The following is a 10,856-nucleotide window of genomic DNA, read 5'->3' on the forward strand; positions in this document are numbered from 1 at the left end:
TTCCTTCCTCTAAAAGCCCTGGTCACAAATATCATAGGTTACAAAGGATGGGAACAACTCTTTAATATCAACCAAAACATTGTAGCACTTTTGCTTGATTTTTCAGTCTTCTACAATCTGCAAAACCTCAGTAAAACCCAGAAGATGAATATCGAGTCACTGACTAGAGACTTCTGTTACAAAATACATATTTGCCGCTTACAGCTTCTAAAGAATTTAGAAATCAAGTGAAATTCAAATGGAAGTATTAGTGCGGTGACTGAAGGCCGATTTTTTAAAATTTAATCTCCCCACCGAACACACACCTATATAATATATCATTCGAAAGAGGAAACCTTGTGCTATAACATTATGCCTGTCGTCAGTACTTGGTATGGTCACATTTTTTGAAAATTGAGGTCAAAGGTCATATGTAAAAATCTGTGAAAATTTGGGAGGCTTTCAATTTTGATATTTTTTTCTATTTCTAAACTCTACCTAAATACAAATGATACTGTTTTGGCTTTAGTAATGTTTGTTATTATACATAAACCTTAATCATTGAGATTTTTTTTATCAAAACAAATACTAAAACGACGTTTTATAAACAAAACTTCAAAAATCAAGTTTTCAACCTATAAAATGTTTAGAGCACCTTAACCGTATGAAAAAAATAAATTTCAGGTAAAAATCAAGTGTCATGCAGGACAATAGTTTACAATTATTTTTTAAACTATAATATTGGGTGAGGTATCAAACTAAAACAATAAAACACTACAGTCAAATATGACCTCAAATTGAATTTGCGCATACTTCAGGTTTTTTATCAACTACTCGTTGCTTTTGGTTTTTTCTCTCACAATTATTACTGCTTCCATAGTATTATCTGTTGTTGTGTATTTTACTCTGGTTAATATCTATTACATTATAGGTGTTGTAACTATATCCCCCCTTTTTTCCATTGCAACGTACCCCAAACTTCAAAAGTATTCCATATAAAAAAAGAAGATGTGATATGATTGCAAATGAAACAACTCTCTAAATGAGACATAAATTAACAATTATAGGTCCCGTACGGGCTTCAACAATGAGTAAAATTCATACTGCATAGTCTTCAATTCCCAAAATGAATAATGTAAAACAAACGAAAAATCTAACGGCCTGATTGATGTACAAAATAAATAAGAAACGAACAAATATAATATATAGAAACAAACGACAAACACTGTATGAACGTCTCGTGACTAGAAACAGACACATACAAAATGTGTGTGTGGGGGGGGTGTTAACCTTTTTAAGGGCGCGCTAGCACTCCGTAACCTAGGGACTGGGACCGTGTGAACCAGTGCAACAAGCTTTATACCAAGTCAACCGTTTTCATCAACCGTCACAAGACATGTTTTAATACTTCTAAACTTTTCACTCATGGCCACAGGTCTGCATATGAAAGGTTCTGCTCAAAGCAAACACATTATTTTGAGTTTTTCTTTACAAATACGGACAAGGTATTGAAGGAAGTGCGAAGACATTTGTTCCTAAAAAAATACTAGTTTTCAACCATCCATATCAATTCATCCAAGATATAACAGAGATCAAAAAGCGGGTTTAGGAAGATGTGATGACATCCATATGCTTTTCTGCAAAGATGCTGGGGAAACATTATACGAGACGTATACACTATCTTTAATTCGCTCAATTTCATGGTTAGCAACACAAAATATAGCGTCGCACTTTACTTAAAGAAGCACAAAATTCATTGGCATTCAATGTCTCAACAAGGTGTTTTGAATCAAACTTATGGTACATTGGCAAGCCAATCCTAAATGAAAAGGAGTTAAAAAAAAATGGCCACATAAACGATTGACTCAAGAATTGCTTAGCATTTACGCAATTTCTCTGGTGCCATTTCCTGGGAATAGTCTTGGTTGTATGCAGTTTCATCGTATCATAGAATCAGCCGGAAGAAACGATCTATATTTATCAAGTAATGGTGTCAGGAGGAATGACCATTAAATCGTGGCTAAATCTGCTTCCACGGGTTTGGATTTTTTTTGATTTTTTCGTTTTAAGCAAATAATTTGTAATGCAACCAAAATGACAGAGTGCTTGAAGTTTAAAAAAACGGACGGGAAACTTTTTCAACTTTAACTTTATCTGACACTGATAAAACATGCTTAATACGCTCATCTGATTCAAACTTGAGCAGTGTTTGATTTTTCTAAAATGTCTTGTTGCAACAAACTATACAAGCGCTCCAGTTGAACGACTGCATTCTAGAACCTGTACAAATACCCGAAACTGAGGGACAACAGTCCGATAATTGTATGTCGTCATTAAATATCAGATTAGAAGCTTCCTCGCTCTAAAAGGGGAACACATATGTTTACTTGTGTAACTTTTGTAGCATGAACGATGATAAACTGCCTGCATGAACTTCTGCAAATTAACAGCTATCGCATGAAACATCTTGATGTTCACCTCATCCAATCTTTTATTCAATGCAGATACAAAAATCTACTTTCCTTTACTGGTAAATTGACTCAAAATTTCAGCCGAGTTTTGTTTTTGGCATAAAGCACTGTATGAAATTAAACGACTTCTGTCTTTTCTTTGGACTTATTGGAGCAAGTTGCAACGAACTTGACATATCACGGAATATTTACTGAAACTATCCGTCAATTATTTTGATTTTACAATAAGTATATTTATAACAAAAAAAAAACATAGAATATAAACATATACAAATAAGTATGTGGCAAATATCAGTGCACTTTAATTGAAAATATGTGTATAAAATAGCGGAAAAGGTAGTAATTTCATATATCAATTGAGAGCAAATTATAGACTAATACACAAAATGTGACGGAAGGAAAGTGATTAAGTCCCGTGTTGAAATTGAAGTTTTTTATTCCATTCTTTTTCCATTGATTTCCTAAGGTTTCTTTCATATTTTGGTTCCGAAATTTTTATCACTTTTTATTATGAAATAATATATGCTTAAAACATTATGGGATAATTTGTATTACTAATATGAAGATGAAACTAAAGTTTGTGTCTGAATTTGCAATTAAAATAACCTCAATTTCAAACAAACCAAACTTCGCAAATTTTACAGATTAGAAGAAAATAAAATACTGAATAGAATATTTTGACATATTAAAATAGCTTCAGGAAAAACTATTTCAATAAAATGTAAGCAAAAATACAATTTTTTTCATTTTGAAAAAGGGGGGTTGAAACTCTATAATATACAACTAGTCATTAAAACGACTTTTTACAAAAATGTGACCGTACGAAATTCTGACGACAGGGCAAAAACTAAAGAAGACATATTTGTCTTTAAGTTAAGACTATTTTTAGCCGTGTGTTATTTGGGGAGATTAAACTCGCGATCTAGACGACTTTTTACACTTCTGTCACCGCACTATATGTGAATTCAAGGAATGAATATTTATAGACAATGCACTTTTAGTGACTTTTGTACTTAATCAAGTATTTATTTTTTACTTGTATTGGATAAGATGATTTTTAGATTTTATGTCTCCAAATATGTACATTTTTTAATCCTCTGTGAATATTGTTCCATCCCAAATTGATTGGTGTTTTTATCTCTTAACCTTTCCACCATATGTACAGAGCACGCGTCTATTGGACCTTTTTGACACAATTTTATTTTATCGATTATTTTTACCTTTGTCTCTTTTTTTTTCTTTCCTAACCCATATTTTTATAACTTTTAAAAATATAAAATAAATCTGTGATTTACCCACTCCTGTAAATACTCCTGATTACCCAGTACGGGGTGTTCCTTAGATAGGAAGCTTATACACTAGAAAGAAAAGAAAGCACGCGCACCTCTTTTTAACATCCGTTTAGAAAATTTTGAAAATCATCCTCGAGAAATTATCGCACCAGACTGATGATCAAATAGTGAACAACTGCGTCTAAGGAATATAAAGAAGATAAAAGACTTTCTGTATAAACCTCTTGATATTAGCGTAAGTCTATTTTACAGTTAAATTAACGAAGAATCATAATATAAACAAACACATTCAAATTATTTATCAGATTATCTGCATGTTTACCTTCACAGAAATTATGAGAAGATCTTAACTTACCGAATCTAATTCAGTTTCATGTCGAAACATGATTACATATATCCTTCAATTAGCAAACTAACATAAAACATATCTAGCCATGCACAGAGTCAGTAATATCAGAAAAAGGGGGAGGGGTGTCATTGAAAACTAGCCATTCGTTCCAATACAACTCGATATGGTGTGTCTGACACATATAGAAATGGTCTGCTCTTAAACACTGTTTTGGTCTTTTATATTTTTTCGTTAAATATCTCTCATCTAAAACTTTGCTATAAGAACATTATGGTTATTGCAAAACACAGATCTGGTTTAAAGGATTCATGCTTTGTCTTGTTATTGATGCAAGCTGGTACAATTGTTTCAAATGAACATGTTGTTTTCTATGATTTGAAATAATTGTTTTATAATTGGTAGAATTTGATAACATTTCCCGCTTGTAAAAGTACACAACTTTATTTATGTAATTCAAATTTATGTTATTTCTTTTCCATGCTTTCAGATGCTGTTCTAATTTGCCACAGAGAGACACCAGAATCCAAAATATCCGAGCAGTGATCAGGACATTTGAAGAGTGCCCCACAGAGAGCAGAAAGGATTTCAAGGCAAAAAGAATAAATCATTAAAACAAAATAAATTTTTCATTTTAAAAACCTCTTTTTTTTAATTTCTATAGTTAATTTAGTGCCAGTAAGAAAAGGCAGTCAAATTTAGAAATACGTTATTTCGTGCATCTTTTTTTCTCCGGTTTACTCAATTGTATCGGGTGTATAGAAAATGATTGAATGAGTAAACAGCTTGGCGATGGTATGGTTTGTTCCAAATGCCTTCAAGATAAATTAAAAAAAAAACATACGGTATACCCTCAAAAAGTCAAATTTCAGTATCAATAAAAATGAAAAAAAGACAATAAAAAAGAAGTAAATACATGAAATATCGGATTACAAAAACTTAAAATGAGAACATCTTTTTTTAATGGTCCTGCTATGTATTCACATAAAACAAAAGAGGCATTTTGTGTCACTGTGTCAAATTTGCTGCATTTACATAATTTTGTATAAGTTGGAAAACTTGATCAACCAGAATCAAACCAGTGTGCTGTAGTAAGTTTTTCTTTTTTCCTTTGCTTTGAGAAATTTGATGTGCTAGAAAAGTAAGCTTTGTTAATATTGATATATTTGGTTTCAAATAAAATTTTGATATTGTAACTGTCTCTTTCTTTGTTTCTGATTGTTATTGTCTACTATTCTCTTCTGGAGTCCCTTAATGAGAAAGGAACTGTTGATGGACACTAAATTGAAATAAAACTTGAAAGTGGCTTTTTCATTTCATAATTCAGGTATTTTGTTATTGTATTTGAACACGTGCCAATTAGGATTAATGTACACCCCAAAACCATCACTTCAACCAACCTACAAATGACCCAACTACAACCTAACTCGACCTGATTTCAACCTAAACCAGACTTGATTTCAACCTAACTCAACCTGATTTCAAATTTCAAATTTTATTGTAAATTCACAGTGGGGGATCCATATTTTTTGCACAAAGAAATGAGTAGTTCGAACATCACTAATCATGGTACCTTTTTTAATTCATTATAAAATCCCTACTCTCATTACCTCAAAATCTGTATTTTTTAGGCTAACAATTCAAAATTTTGGGGTTTCTATCCTTCATTTATGAATGATATATGTGTCAATAACTAAGCAAGTATGCAAAAATGAAAAAAAAAGAATGAACTATCCATATAAACGTTTACCGATTCAATGGAGGTTCCAATAAGGCCTACTGTAAAACAAAAGTTTTACGCAGCGTCCAAGTGAGGAACATATACTAGCTGCGGGTATTAGATATCCCATTTAGTAAATAATGTGTTGTTGCTGTATCAAAAACTTTTTACAGAACTATTACTCGATTTATTTCACTTGACTGGACGGAGTTTAACCGGTTCGCTCATAATAAACCAGTTCATCTATAGATAGGTGTTTTAGGATAAACTCATCTATAAAGTGTCCAGTCATTCTTTTGTAAATTTCTTTGGTGACACTGATAGTTGATTAGAAATCAGTAATAATTATAACAGCAATCATTCTAATCACACACATCTTCAAGTAGACTGTCCTTATGCAAATTAAAACGTAAGCTCCGCCCGATCAGTTGAAATAACATTGGTAATACTTAGGAACAAGTTTTCTCTAATAGCTCATTATAGGAAATTAGAAAAAAAGTTTGAAAAGCCTCCCAAAGCACTGGCTGGCTGCCTACCTTTTAATATTCATGGATAATATTCAAGGCAATTTTCCCTCAAATTTTTTTTTTGGACTCATTCCACTGAGAACATTTCATGTTTGCATTATATATCTGCCATATAACAAGTATTTTGCATGTTAAAATTTTGACATGTTTAATAGAAGGGGGATCACATTTTTTTTAATGTTTCTGTGGGGGGGGGGGGGGGTAAAATAAAAATAATGAAATATTATGGGGAATCAAGAAAATTTTACATGTTTGAATTCACATGTTTGAGATAACTGATAACAGGCTAATTTACGCACAAAAAAGAAAACAAAACGAACCAAAAAACAAATATGTTACATATAAACAAACGATAGCCACGTACTGAATTACAGGATCCTGTCTTCGATATATATACATACAGAATGTGGAGTGGTTAAACGCGTTTGAATGTTCCAACCCTCCCCTAACCTGGGGCAGTGGTGTAACAGTACAAGATAAGAACACACTATACAAATCAATTAAAAAAAGCTACATCAAATGAATACAAATAGAAATAAATCTAACAAAACGTTGGAATGAACGTGGATGGTATCTTTACATCCCGACTACAAAAAGACACTATATAAGTACCAGTATGAGAGTACTCACAGTTACTCATAGATAGTTGAAAGCCAATAACAACTATCGAAAAAAATCATACACCTTAAGACTTAAATATCAATTAGTACACATTCTACATCCAACGGATTTGTGTGTAGAGTTCATAAAAAGACGAGAAAAAACGACCTTGTGCAGTGACGAGGTACGGGTATCGACAGATTGTAGAGCTATGAATGGGCATATGTATAAACAGATAATATTCAGTTTTAAATTAAATTTACTGATAACAGAGTCAATAATAATACAATAAACAATATTAAAATATCTAGTTACATTGTTCAATTGGTAACCTTTTAGAATAAATTTATCTAAAGGACCGATAAGCTTACCGGAATCGTTTTAAAATTCCAGGCTGGTTTAACATGAGGATGTTATATTCCGTTTTGCAATATGCTTTGTACAGGCACAACTTAACTTCAAAACCAAATTTTTATATCTTTGGAAGAATTTAGTAAATGTTTTGAGTAATTTGTGGTATTGATTTTCATCATCAACCAGTACACATTAATTGAGGGTGCCACATGTGGAGCAGGATCTGCTTATACCTTCCGGATATCACCCCTAGTTTTGGTGGGGTTCGTGTTGCTTATTCTTCAATTTTCTATGTGTACTTTTGTTTGTCTGTTTGTCTTTTTTCACTTTTAGCCATGGCGTTGTCGGTTTATTTCAGATTTATGATTTTTACTGTCCCTCTGGTATCTTTCGTCCCTTTTTTACGTTTCTTTCATCTTGAGAACTCCGGTGTGAAAACGACACAACAAATACGGACATATTCAAACGCGTTATGATATACAAACAGAGTAAAAAATGGTATGTGTCAAATAGCATCACCATCCTAAAACATTCAACGAAAAAATAGCAACAGGTCACGGAAAATTGTCCCCTTTGTCAAAAATTCAAGTGTTGAGTTTCTTGTGTAAAGCTGAATTATTTAAATCTAGGGAAGGACAGTTAGTACCGAATATCAAATAAAGTTAGATGAAGAACGAGATTATGTCACACTCCTTGAAAATATCAGGTAATTTAATAATTGGTATTTGACCCAGTTTACATAATAATTGATGCCTACTATTGTTTTATAATGTAGATGGGTAATCAGCCAGTGAATAATTTAAACGGTATTAATTCGTTTCTTTTCTTATTATACGTTTACCATGAGACCTATTATGACGTTGAGTTTTATAAACAATATATGAGCAATGAGAACTAGTAATGCTCCTTTTCTGGCTGGCTTGGTCGGAAATACTTCACAACCAGAGCTTCTCAAGAAGAAAGAAAATGCTTTTAATAAAAAGCTCTTGAACAAAGTGTGCCTAGTGGCAAAGTTGATGTCACTCCTATATGGACGCGGTCGCCATCATCATTTTTTCTACTTTTATTTCATATTTATGTCGAAGATGACTACACATATTTTTGTTTTGTCTGAGGCAAAATCCCTTTCTTTTTGTTTCGATTTTTTCATCACCAAAATTATTCTAGCAATGAGCAGAATTACAGGTACAACATAAAGACTATTAGGCTTACCCTTCCAGGACAATTGAGATCCCCGGTTAAAGTTGAATTTATGTTGCTGAGTATTTTTTATTTGTTTTACGCATTTGTTTTGACATGTCATTAATCTTTATGGTGACTTTCATATATTTACTTCTTGGTTAATTAAGTTCATTTATCTGTTTCTGTGTTTTACTGAAAATGTACCACCTGCTTGACCAGTAGTTTGTTCTCAGAATTTTATCAGATGTAAACGAGTGTTAAAATTTACCAACCATATAAATAGTCCATTTCTTACTTATTGTCATAATTTAATATAGAATCCTTTGTTTATGTAACTGATTACATATGATTTGATTTTTCCTCATTTCATGTAAGAGCTATAAAGAGGAAGGTATCCGGATTTTCACCATAATTTGTTCTTTTCATGGTACCATAGTAATAGAAAAACACTGATCGTAATCACATTTATTTTTAAGAATGTCAACATGGTCAACTGATCATAAAATATGTAATACATGCGACAGCAGACACATTACAAAACAAGCAACTGATTGGTGTTCCGAATGTGAACAGGCCTTTTGCAACGAATGCAAGGACTATCATGCATTTTCAAGGTTATCAAAAAATCATACAACGATTCCGATATCGGATTTTCTGTCGCTAGAGCCCTCATTCTCTGCTATTTCAAGTGTATGCGCTGAACATACTGATATTTACCAAATATTTTGTCCGCAACACGATAAGCTTCTCTGCCTTAAGTGTTTACCAAAACATGATGATTGTAAGGGCATAATTCCGCTGAGTGAAATAACAAAAACAGTTAAAACATCAACGAATTTCCAAGAAACACAACATGGTTTCACAGACATAATTGAAAATATAACTAAGATTCAGAATGAGTTAAAATTGTCTTTAGAAAAAAACAAATGATGAAGAGAAGATTCTCATGTCAGATATTGGTACGATGAGGAAGAAAATAGATGATCATTTAGACCAACTCGAAGACAACTTAAGAAAAGATTTGACAAAAGAAACAGCAGAATCACGAAAGGCAATCGAAGTTTTGTTACAGACACTTGATAGTCGAAAATCCGAGACTGTTAAACATTTGCAGCAAATGAAAGATTTAGAGACTCATGCATCCGAATTTCAAACTTTCCTCGGTCTAAGACAATTATCATTTGCGATGGAATCCACTGAATCTTTTGTGCAGTCAGTTGCTAAAGATGGCAATTTAGAAAAAGATGCATTCAGCTTGAATTTTGATGAAAAGATAAACGAATCAGTAAGCAATATCCAGCAGTTCGGTATTGTTCAGGTACAGAAAAAGGCTTGTCACTTGGCTCTCTGCCGCCAAAAGGATAAGCAAGCACAGCTAGTTGGAATGGGACCACCACTGATAAAGTCGATTAATGACATTGAACTGAAATTAGTTCAAACTATTGATACAAGATGTAACCAAATCGGGGGATGTGAAATTCTGCCTGATGGGAAAATGGTTTTTAGTAATGCCCGCGTCACACTGTGCCGATTTTTATATACGATGGACACCCGAATGCGAAAATTGTAAGTTCGTACGAAGTTGGTCCCGATCTCGTTAAAATACCAAAAAGTGACCGAAGCAAGTACGATGAATAACGAAGTCTATACGATGGTGCCGAAATTATATACGATAGCAAACGATGGACATACGAAGGTTAACCGAAGACGGGTATTTAAGCTTCATATCTCAGCCGAAGCCTACACGATGGATCACGAAGGCTACACGATGGATTACGAAGGCTACACGATGGATTACGATGATGGCGCGATGGCCATACGATGTCTAAAAGATACGAACAGAATTTCGACAACATATTGTTTCTGTACAAGTATGCCATGCATGGCGGGAAATCGATCTTTTTGTCTAATTCTTATAAAACTTAGTTTATGATCCCCTCGCCTACTACATGTAAGGTGCGTGTAGATAGAATTGTTATGGACACTCTAGAACCAAAATGCTCGATCAAAACTTGGTATGGTGTTACTCGTTAAGAATATCTTAAGCGCTATTGACTATCAAACTGAGGTCAAGGTCATAGTGGCAGTTGTAATACAAGGCAATATCACCCTTGTGGACACTCTAAAACCAATATGCTTCAAAAGATTTTAACCACATTTGGTATATTGTTCCTCCTTGTAATGATCTGACATTTTTAACGTTCAAGGCCAAAGGTCAAGGTCATGCAGATGGACTTGTATTTTCTCCTTGAAATAGCATAATACACAGGAAATTGGTTGCTCATTTTTTTACCTGCTGGTTCTAAAGACAATATTAAAGGTTTTTTCCAGTTACTCAATGCTTTGGTTGATTTCTAAAAAGAGTTTATGTATCAAATATGCATA

General features: G+C 33.1%; 1 long non-coding RNA gene across 1 annotated transcript; it reads left to right on the plus strand.

The window, feature by feature from the left end:
- Positions 1-3,856: 3,856 nt before the first annotated feature.
- Positions 3,857-5,410, plus strand: LOC143043419 (uncharacterized). The gene is made up of 2 exons (XR_012968375.1): positions 3,857-3,977; positions 4,579-5,410. It is a non-coding gene; the product is annotated as an uncharacterized LOC143043419 (long non-coding RNA).
- The last annotated feature ends 5,446 nt before the right edge of the window (positions 5,411-10,856 follow it).

The sequence above is a fragment of the Mytilus galloprovincialis genome, chromosome 8, assembly GCF_965363235.1.
Source record: "Mytilus galloprovincialis chromosome 8, xbMytGall1.hap1.1, whole genome shotgun sequence".
NCBI lineage: Eukaryota > Metazoa > Mollusca > Bivalvia > Mytilida > Mytilidae > Mytilus > Mytilus galloprovincialis.